The sequence below is a fragment of the Beta vulgaris genome, chromosome 9 (assembly GCF_026745355.1).
Source record: "Beta vulgaris subsp. vulgaris cultivar EL10 chromosome 9, EL10.2, whole genome shotgun sequence".
Taxonomy (NCBI): Eukaryota; Viridiplantae; Streptophyta; class Magnoliopsida; order Caryophyllales; family Amaranthaceae; genus Beta; species Beta vulgaris.
This window is the reverse complement of record NC_079210.1, coordinates 11197687-11208185: the sequence shown is the minus strand read 5'-3', so window position 1 is coordinate 11208185 and position 10499 is coordinate 11197687. Positions and strand designations below refer to the sequence as shown.

Here is a 10499-nt window from a genome sequence, read left to right as displayed (position 1 = left end):
AAGTCCCACAGTCCCCCCATTGTTCATCACTTGTAGGGAGTCCAGCTACAAGATATTGCCATAATTCATTTTAATATTAACCATTCATTTCATAACCACATATAGTCATTTACGTGTTCTCTTAGTTACAATTATCAAATCGTATCTCTTGTAACACTCTTGTTACACTAAGGATACATAGAATCATTTACCTGTCCTCTTAGTTACAATGCTCGAATCATATCTCTTGTAACAACCTTGTTACACTATGGATAAGATTAAAAATGCTCATGTTTATACTACGATAGAATTATGCATTCCAATGCAACATATCGATTTCAATTACAAATGTCTAACCAGACAATCTCAATCAATCAAACGTTCCCTATCATACTTCTAGGTTCCAATAACATAGATTGCAACCTAATCATGATACTAATACTTGGGATTAAACTGGTACGCGTACGTACCTTGTAACGGAGAATTTTCGCTGTCTTAATCGAACGTTCCGCTTATGAAATTGGGACCTAAACCGTTAAATAAAACTTTAATGCTACGTCGTTGATAACATTAACAACCACTACGTAACTAAGACTATACGGTTTAATAATTTGAAATAAACGATAACTAAACCCCTTGTTTATGGATTTTCGTTACTTTTCTATTCTAATGAGTTTAACTTCTTTTAGAGATTAAGGTTAGTGAGCATACTAATATTAGTTAGTGTCATTAGTCCACTATCTTTACCAAACCAATTAAATTATAAGTCCAACCATGTTTTATGTCCAAAAGTCTTAGTTCCAATCCAGTATTATGTCCAAAAGTTATATTCGCAATTATAGTCAGAATAATAAAATGAACTCATTAACTTGAATTATTAATTAACTAATTATAATTTAACATAATTATGAAAACATAAATTATAATTAAACTTAATACAATATATTCAATATATAATTGGTTTTATACCGTTAAGCTCGCCAGCAACCATTAAAGTATACAACACTTAAGTGAAGAAGAATTCTAGAGAGAAGGTCTCTTCCTTCTCTCTAGAATTCTCCAGACCCCTACCCCAACCGCCTCAAATCAGCCCTTTCACCGCCTCAAATCAGCCCTTTCACCGCCTCTATTTTCGCCTCTCTACCTCCCCTAAATTCTTCCTCTCCATCATCTCCTACTTAATTGATGGGTTTAGGCAGGCCATCTGTGCCGTGCAAATCAGTTGTTTGGTCGGTTTCTTGACCGGATCTGCTCAAACTTCCGCCATCGGTACCTTTGCCATCGATGGGTATTAGCTCCGATTTAGCCCGGACAACGGCTCTGAGATGAAGATTCGTCCGCCGCAAAAGATACAAACTTCTGCCCAGTTCGATGTCGCCGACATCGACTCCGACCGCCGCCGTTGGTGGCTCAGCAACCGAAAAGAGGTGACCATATGGCCCGATCTGAAGCGATTCATCCATCATACCTGGCTTGGCTCCGAAATTCTTAAAATCCGATCTACCGCCACAACCGACTCATCCCAAATCTTGTCGGTGCAGTGTTAGGTGGGTTATGGTCCGCCCCTCATAGTCCCTGCTCCGCCGATGTGGGGATGTTGCTTAGTTGTGAAATATGAATGTAAAGCTTCCCTGAGAAGCTAGAACTAGTTTTTCTTTTTCTTTTTTCTTGTAATTTAATTATCTAGTAGTCTCTCCCTGAGATAGGGATTCTACTAGTTTTAGGTTCCTGGTGGATATTTCCCTGAGATAGGGATCCACTAGTACCTCATGTACCTCAAAAAAAAAAAAAAAGCTCGCCAGCAATCAAGTCCCGACAATCAAGTTCCGGCAACCGATTTCTGGCAACGGCACAACACCACTCGCGCACTACCGTAGCAGCCGCACGGCTACGCTCGAACCAGGCCTCGACTCGCACAGCCCTCGTCGCTCGATGCACAGCCTTTGCTCGCGCAGCCCTCTCACGGCCTTCACTCGTCTCGCAGCGACTCACCTCGAATTCGCACACCCTCTCGTCGCACACACTCACTTTGCCTCACTCGTCGCTCAGCCCTCGAACCACCAACGCTTCGCACTCCGTTCGCACAAACCCGCTCGCTCGCACCACTTCACATCGCAACTCGCTCGCTCACTGTCTTAATCGACGCACAGCCTTCGCTCGTGCGCTCGTCTCCGCACGCCCAGCAGCATCGACGAGGATCCGCGAAGGAACCCAACGAGAGGACGAAGAAGGGATGAACGGCGAGGGAGAGACAAGAGATCCGAGATAGAAGAGGAGAGCAGCGAGAGAGGAGAGCAGCGAGAGAGGAGAGAGAAAAAGGTAGAGTGACGGCTGAGGGAGGAGAGGAAGAAATTTAGGGTTTCTGAGATTTCTCCTCTTAATTTCCCTTTTTATACCCTTCTAAAAGTGGTAACCTTAGATCGGGTGAACTCGATTTACCCTTTATAAATCCGAAATTAACACACACACTCGTATTATATTATTATATTTTTATTATCTCTAAATAATACTAAAATCCTTTTTATTAACTTCTTTATATTTTCTTAGTTAATACGAATTACTTCCCACAATACGGAGTATTACAGGCTTTCCCCCTTAAAAGAAATTTCGTCCCGAAACTTGGAGGTAGCCAGTCTTAACGACGATCTTTTGCACTTCTAAGTCCCAAAATTTCATAAGCGTTTTCTAACGTTCGCACAACAGATAGCACAGATAAGCATAACTTACAATAACTATCTAATTAACATACTTTAGGGTGAAAGCGCGAAATTCTATCGCATTCTTCCCCCTTAAAAGAAAAGTTACGTCCCGTAACTCACGTACCTCTTGAAAAAGCTCAGGGTACTTCAGACGCATTGCATCTTCGGCTTCCCAGTGGCTTCTTCAGTATTTTGATTTCTCCACAACACTTTCAATTCTGATGTCCTTATTCCTCGTACTACGCACTTGCGGTCTAGGATCTGGACAGGTTTTCCTCATAGGATAAGGTTTCGTCTATTTCGACATTTTCCGGTTCAAGTACATGTGACTCATCAGGTACGTATCTCCGGAGTTGGGATACGTGAAACACATTATGGACCCTTTCTAAGTTATTGGGCAAATCTAGGCGATAAGCGACTTTGCCACTCTCGCCAGAATCTCATATGGTCCTATGAGTTTAGGGCTTAGCTTCCCCTTTTTCCCGAATCGCATCACTCTTTTCATTGGAGACACCTTAAGCAATACTTTTTCCCCGCTTCGTAATTCTCATCCCTTCGCTTCAGATCCGCATAGGATTTTGTTTGTCCTGTGCAGCCTTAATCTTTTCTTGAATGAATCGCCCTGATCCACTGTCTCCTGAATCATCTCAGGTCCTAACACCACAGTCTCACTAATGTCGTTCCAACACAAAGGGCTACGACACTTTCTCCCATATAGTGCTTCAAATGGTGCCATCTTAATACTAGCATGGTAGCTGTTGTTGTATGAGAATTCTATGAGGTCCAAATGGTCTTCCCATGATCCCTGGTATTCTAAGGCACATGCTCGCAACATGTCCTCTAATGTCTGAATAGTTTCTTCGGTTTGACCATCGTAGCTGGGTGAAAGGCGTACTCATCAATAGCTCACTACCAAAAGCTTCCTGAACCTTTTTCCAGAAATTCGAAAGGAATCGCGAATCTCTATCTGATACTATACTCGTGGGTACTCCATGCAATCGAATGACATTTTTCACATAGGCCTTGGCTAAGGCTTCCATACTCCACGTATCTTTCATAGGTATGAACCTTGCTGTTTTGGTTAGTCTTCACTATCACCCATATGGTATTATTGCCTCCCCGACTCCTAGGTAAGGCTACAACGAAATCCATGGATATAATCCCATTTCCATGTCGGAATGTCTAAAGGTTGAATCTTTCCTTGAGGTCTCTTGTGTTCACTTTTGACTTTCTGGCACGTTAGACATTTTGAAACAAATTCAGCTACTGCTCTCTTCATCCCAGGCCACCAGAACATCTTCTTGAGGTCCTTATTAACTTATCTCCCCCTGGGTGGACGGAATAAGTCGTGTTATGACCCTCACCATTATCTTTGTTTCAATTCTTCACATTTTGTGGTACACACCACCTACCCTTATATCTTATGCTTCCATCCTCATGGATTGCAAACCCTTACGCTTTTCCCTCCTTAAGCTTTGCTTTGACTCGCTCAAGCTTCACATCCCCAGGTTGATTTTCTCTTATTTCGTCTAGAAAGTTGGGCTCGATGGTTAGTGCACTCAGCAATCTTTCTACCTCCCCTTCATGAACAACTTCTATCTGGAGTCTAGAAAACTCCTCACAAAGTTTGTCGGCAACGACTAATGTATTCAGGCTATGGCTAGACTTGCGACTTAACGCATCAGCAACGACGTTGGCTTTACCCTCATGGTACTGGATGTCTAAGTCATAATCCTTGATGAGCTCTAACCATCTGCGCTGTCTCATATTAAGGTCTTTCTGGGTGAAGATGTATTTGAGCTTTTGTGATCAGTGAAGATTCGACAAGTCACCCCGTAAAGGTAGTGTCTCCAGATTTTTAGGGCAAACACTATTGCGGCCAATTCTAAGTCTGTGTTGGGTAATTGACTTCATACGGCTTCAACTGCCGAGACGCATAAGCTATGACCTTCCCATTTTGCATAAGAACACAACCCAACCCATTCTTGGACGCATCACTATACACATCATATCCCTCATTCCCATTAGGCAAGGTTAGGACAGGGGCTGATGTTAACCTTTCTTTGAGCGTTTGAAAGGCTTTCTCACTGTCCTCATTCCAGTTAAACCTACAATCCTTCTTCATCAAATGGTCATGGGCTTTGCTATTTTGGAGAAGTCTTTCACAAATCTCCTATAGTAACCGGCTAAACCCAAGAAACTTCTTATGTCTGTGACATTCTTTGGAGTAGGCCATTCACTCACGGCTTTGATCTTTGCAGGATCACTGACACACCCTCCTTGGAGACAAAGTGACCCAAAAATGACACTCTTTCCAACCAAAATTCACACTTCGAAAACTTCGCATATAGTTGGTTGTCCCTAAGTGTCTGCAAAATGACTCTCAAATGACCCTCATGGTCCTCCTTGCTCCTAGAATAGATCAGTATATCGTCTATGAACACAACGACAAATTTATCGAGGTAGGGTCGAAAGATCCTATTCATAAGGTCCATGAAAACTGCAGGTGCATTAGATAACCCAAAGGCATTACCGTAAACTCATAGTGGCCATATCTAGTCCTGAAAGCAGTCTTAGGTATATCATGATCAACAATCCTCAATTGATGGTAACCTGACCTTAGTCTATTTTGGAGAACATCCCCGCACCCTGAAGTTGGTCGAACAAGTCATCAATCCTAGGCAATGGGTACTTGTTTTTCACAGTGACATTGTTCAACTCCCGATAGTCTATACACAACCTCAAACTACCATCCTTCTTTTTACAAATAAGACGGTGCTCCCCATGGTGACATGCTAGGTCTAATATACCCTTTGTCGAGTAGTTCCTCCAACTGGTTTTTCAACTCGTTCATTTCTGCTGGAGCCATTCGATATGGGGCTTTCGAAATTGGTCCAGTCCCAGGTACTAGGTCAACGGTGAACTCTACATCTCTCCTTGGAGCATACCAGGTATTTCTTCAGGAAAAACATCCTGGAATCTCGGACTATGGCACATCTCAGGCCTCAACGGATCATCCTCAATCTTCTCACCGAACACATAAATAGAGGCCATCCCTTGTCTACATAGTTCTTAAGTTGTAAGGCATTGATCACCTTAATTCCGGTTCTCGAGGTATTTCCTATATGACACTCTTTTTCCCGAAGGTCTCTCAGTTCCACTTTTGCGCATCGCAGTCTATCTTAGCCATGTACTTTCCAAGCCAATCCATCCCAAAATAACGTCTAGGTTTGATAAGTTAAACTCTATCAGATCAGAAGGAAAGAAACTCCTCCCTATTTTCAGTGGCACTTTTAGAAATCTTTTGAGCAATTAACAGTCTCCCCAGACGGAATGACTATAGGCATAGAAATCGACTCAGACTCGATCAATGTTAAAGTCCTAACAGTTGAATGGGCAATAAATGACAATGATGCTCCAGAATCAAACAATACTTTAACAGGAGTGGAGTTGATAGAAAATGTACCCGAGACAACATCCCTTCGAGCCTCTTGTTCTCTAGTCGACATCATATACAGCTTCCCCTTGCCCTTATCTTGGGAATTGGTTGCATTGTTCCCATTAGATGTCTAATTATTGGTGTTGGTTACAGGCTTGGAGTAGTTAGAATTCCCATTGTAAGCACTTCCTCCATTTCCATTCCCGTTTCCATTTCCATTTCGAGGTTTGTCCCCATAATTCCCATTCTTTTGGCCATTGGGGTTCAGTTTGTTCTTCGAATAGCACTCATATGCCCTATGTCCCAATTTCCCGCATTCTCGACATTCCACCTTGTTACCCTCACAGTCTCTACCAGGATGGTTGTTAGGGCACTTTCTACACCTATACACACGCTCAAGTCTGCGGTTATTGGTGTTGTTATTGCGGTTATTGTTGTTGGGATTAGAGTTGTTGTTATTGGGTCCCTTACCGAAATTCCTTTGAGGGTCTTGATGGTTTTGGTTCCCATTATGCTTCTTCTCAAACTTCTGGACCTCAGGGTTTGGATTATATTTTCGTTTCTCACCCTGCTTACCCCCTTCCTCTCTCTTCCTGATGGCATAAAGATGAGCAGCTTTGCCAAACACATGATCTAAAGAGGTGAATGTATCTCCCCCCAGTCTTCCTTGCAGGTCAAGGGTAAGTCCTAGTTCGAAACGTGAGGCTTTAGATTCCTCAGTAGGTGCTATTTCCGGGGCAAATCTCATCAGCTCGATGAATTTCCGTAGTACTCCTCAAGACAGAGTCCCTTGTTCCAACATCATAAATTCCTGGGCTTTCTGCTTCTTAAGGTATGGAGGGTAATATTGTCCCTTAAGGCCTTTTTGAAGTTTCCCACCCAAAACCAGGCTGACTCAGGAGGTTGCTCTTAGCTTGGGTCCACCAGAAATGAGCATCTCCCTGAAGGTAGTAGCTCGCTAAGGGCACAGTTTTCTCATCAGGGCAGGATAGGTGAAGAAAATTTATCGAATTCCCCAACCCAGTTCTCTAATTCTTCAGGTCCCCCTTTCCCAATGTATGGTGGATTCCTACGGGCAACCTTTTCAGATAAATCCCCTTCACGATTGTGACCTTGGGCTAGGTTGGCAGTGATTTGCACCAAGTCACGTATCGATTGCTCGATATTCAGAGAGGTTTCAGGCGTGCCTCCCGCCGAACCATTCTACGCTGAAAATAACATAATAGCTATCTCAGTGACACACACATCATCCTGTACTTTCTTAACCATACACATTGCACATATAGCAAGCAGTTGTCACGAACAAATATTAAGTCTTTATTGACTTGCAACACAAACATCTCACATGAGACGTCACAACCATAACAAGGAATATCATAAAGTATCATTAAAGGTTTTGAAACATGTTATATATGTATATGTATTTAAGAGATAAAACGGTCGTTTCAAGCAAGTAAATAGTTTTGTCGCAAAAATAAGGTTTTGTTCAACACATTTTTGAAACATCTTGTACATCCTCTTAACTATTCTTATTCGAATATTGCAAGAATCTTGCAACTTCAGTTGAACAATCAAACAACACATATGAGTCAAGACACGAAACGAAATCACTTTTGAACTCATTCCTATGACTTAATGCACATAACATAATATGTTCTATATGCTCCTATCCCATACTACCCATTTTGAAATCTTTTTAAAACGTCTTTAAATTCAGAGCTTCAGCTCTGATACCTGTTTTGTAACACCCCCGAAATCCTTACGCGTCTACCACTGCTACGTCGCATCGACCTCGGGAGCGTTACCGCCGCGATGGAACGCAAGGCATAATAAGAGTTAACGATAACTTAAAACATTGTCTTGAAAACTAAAATGCAGCGGAATTAAAATATAAATACAACTCGGGAATCATCAATGACCCCTTTCATTCAAACCACAAACTATTTATTAAGTCTAGAAAAACCAATAATACTTATTTCAAAATGCTTTAAATGAAATACCAAGCTAGCCCCGTATGCTCGGTATCATGCAGCAGCCCAGCACACCTAGTCTGCTCCCCATTGTAGCATCAATGGTTCATCGCAGTTCATCAAACACATAATAACACACAATCAGCTATGCTGAGTACGTAATGAACCATTGAATACATATAAGCATAAATAATGCACACATGAACAATCTTAAGCATGATGCTACATTAGTTACATCCTTTAACCTTTAATCTTTAATCTTTATTGGCATCGAACGGCACCGTCATCTTACTAGAATCATACGGGCTACTGAATCCTTAATAGACACTAGGTCTATTAGATGAAATGCAAATACGGTTTTGTTCGTCTCACACCCATCACCTTAGTATGCATACCCCCAAGATCGAACGGAACCTTCCGCCTACTTGAGTTAAAAAATAAGGACACTACTGTCGTCACAGTAGGCCTGCGTAGGAGCGTAGACAAGTCCCACACTCCCCCCATTGTTCATCACTTGTAGGGAGTCCAGCTACAAGATATTGCCATAATTCATTTTAATATTAACCATTCATTTCATAACCACATATAGTCATTTACCTGTTCTCTTAGTTACAATGCTCAAATCGTATCTCTTGTAACACTCTTGTTACACTAGGATCCATAGAATCATTTACCTGTCCTCTTAGTTACAATGCTCGAATCATATATCTTGTAACAACCTTGTTACACTATGGATAAGATTAAAAATGCTCATGTTTATACTACGATAGAATTACGCATTCCAATGCAACATATCGATTTCAATTACAAATGTCTAACCAGACAATCTCAATCAATCAAACGTTCCCTATCATACTTCTAGGTTCCAATAACATAGATTGCAACCTAATCATGATACTAATACTTGGGATTAAACTGGTGCGCGTACGTACCTTGTAACGGAGAATTTTCGCTGTCTTAATCGAACGTTCCGCTTATGAAATTGGGACCTAAACCGTTAAATAAAACTTTAGTGCTACATCGTTGATAACATTAACAACCACTACGTAACTAAGACTATACGATTTAATAATTCGAAATAAAAGATAACTAAACCCCTTGTTTATGGATTTTCGTTACTTTTCTATTCTAATGAGTTTAACTTCTTTTAGAGATTAAGGTTAGTGAGCATACTAATATTAGTTAGTGTCATTAGTCCACTATCTTTACCAAACCAATTAAATTATAAGTCCAACCATGTTTTATGTCGTCCAAAAGTCTTAGGTCCGCTCTAGTATTATGTCCAAAAGTTATATTCGTAATTATAGTCAGAATAATTAAATGAACTCATTAACTTGAATTATTAATTAACTAATTATAATTTAACATAATTATGAAAACATAAATTATAATTAAACTTAATACAATATATTCAATATATAATTGGTTTTATACCGTTAAGCTCGCCGGCAATCAAGTTCCGGCAACCGATTTCCGGCAACGGTGCAACACCACTCGCGCACTACCGCAGCAGCCGCACGGCTACCCTCGAACCAGCCCTCGACTCGCACAGCCCTCGTCGCTCGATGCACAGGCTTTGCTCGCGCAGCCCTCTCGCGGCCTTCACTCGTCTCGCAGCGACGCACCTCGAATTCGCACACCCTCTCGTCGCACACACTCACTTTGCCTCGCTCGTCGCTCAGCCCTCGAACCACCAACGCTTCGCACTCCCTTCGCACAAACCCGCTCGCTCGCACCACTTCACGTCGCAACTCGCTCGCTCGCTGTCTTAATCGACGCACAGCCTTCGCTCGTGCGCTCATCTCCGCACGCCCAACAGCGTCGATGAGGATCCGCGAAGGAACCCAGCGAGGGGACGAAGAAGGGACGAACGGCGAGGGAGAGACAAGAGATCCGAGATAAAAGAGGAGAGCAGCGAGAGAGGAGAGAGAAAAAGGTAGAGTGACGGCTGAGGGAGGAGAGGAAGAAATTTAGGGTTTATGAGATTTCTCCTCTTAATTTCCCTTTTTATACCCTTCTAAAAGTGGTAACCTTAGATCGGGTGAACTCGGTTTACCCTTTATAAATGCGAAATTAACACAACCAACTCGTATTAGTATTATTATATTCTTATTATTCTCTAAATAATACTAAAATCCTTTTTATTAACTCACTAGTAGAAAAAAGGCTACTTGCTGCGGTTAAAAAGTGCCATATTGCTGCGGAATAGGGCGCGCAACAATTGAGGGCGCAGCAATAGGTATTAATAATATTGCTGCGGCTCTAAACCGCAGCAATATTACGTAATATTGCTGCGGTTTTAATTACCAAACCGTAGCAATATAAGGAATTGTGGTGACATAAGGTGGCCCAAAAAGGTAATATTGCTGCGGTTCTGGGTCAGAAACCGCAGCAATATGTGCATTTTTTCAA

At 41.8% G+C, this 10499-nt stretch overlaps 1 long non-coding RNA gene across 1 annotated transcript; it reads right to left on the bottom strand.

The window, feature by feature from the left end:
* Positions 1-447: 447 nt before the first annotated feature.
* On the bottom strand, positions 448-9590 carry LOC130590011 (uncharacterized). The gene is made up of 3 exons (XR_008967587.1): positions 9522-9590; positions 9020-9076; positions 448-506 (listed from the first exon to the last, which is right to left on the bottom strand). It is a non-coding gene; the product is annotated as an uncharacterized LOC130590011 (long non-coding RNA).
* Positions 9591-10499: the final 909 nt, after the last annotated feature.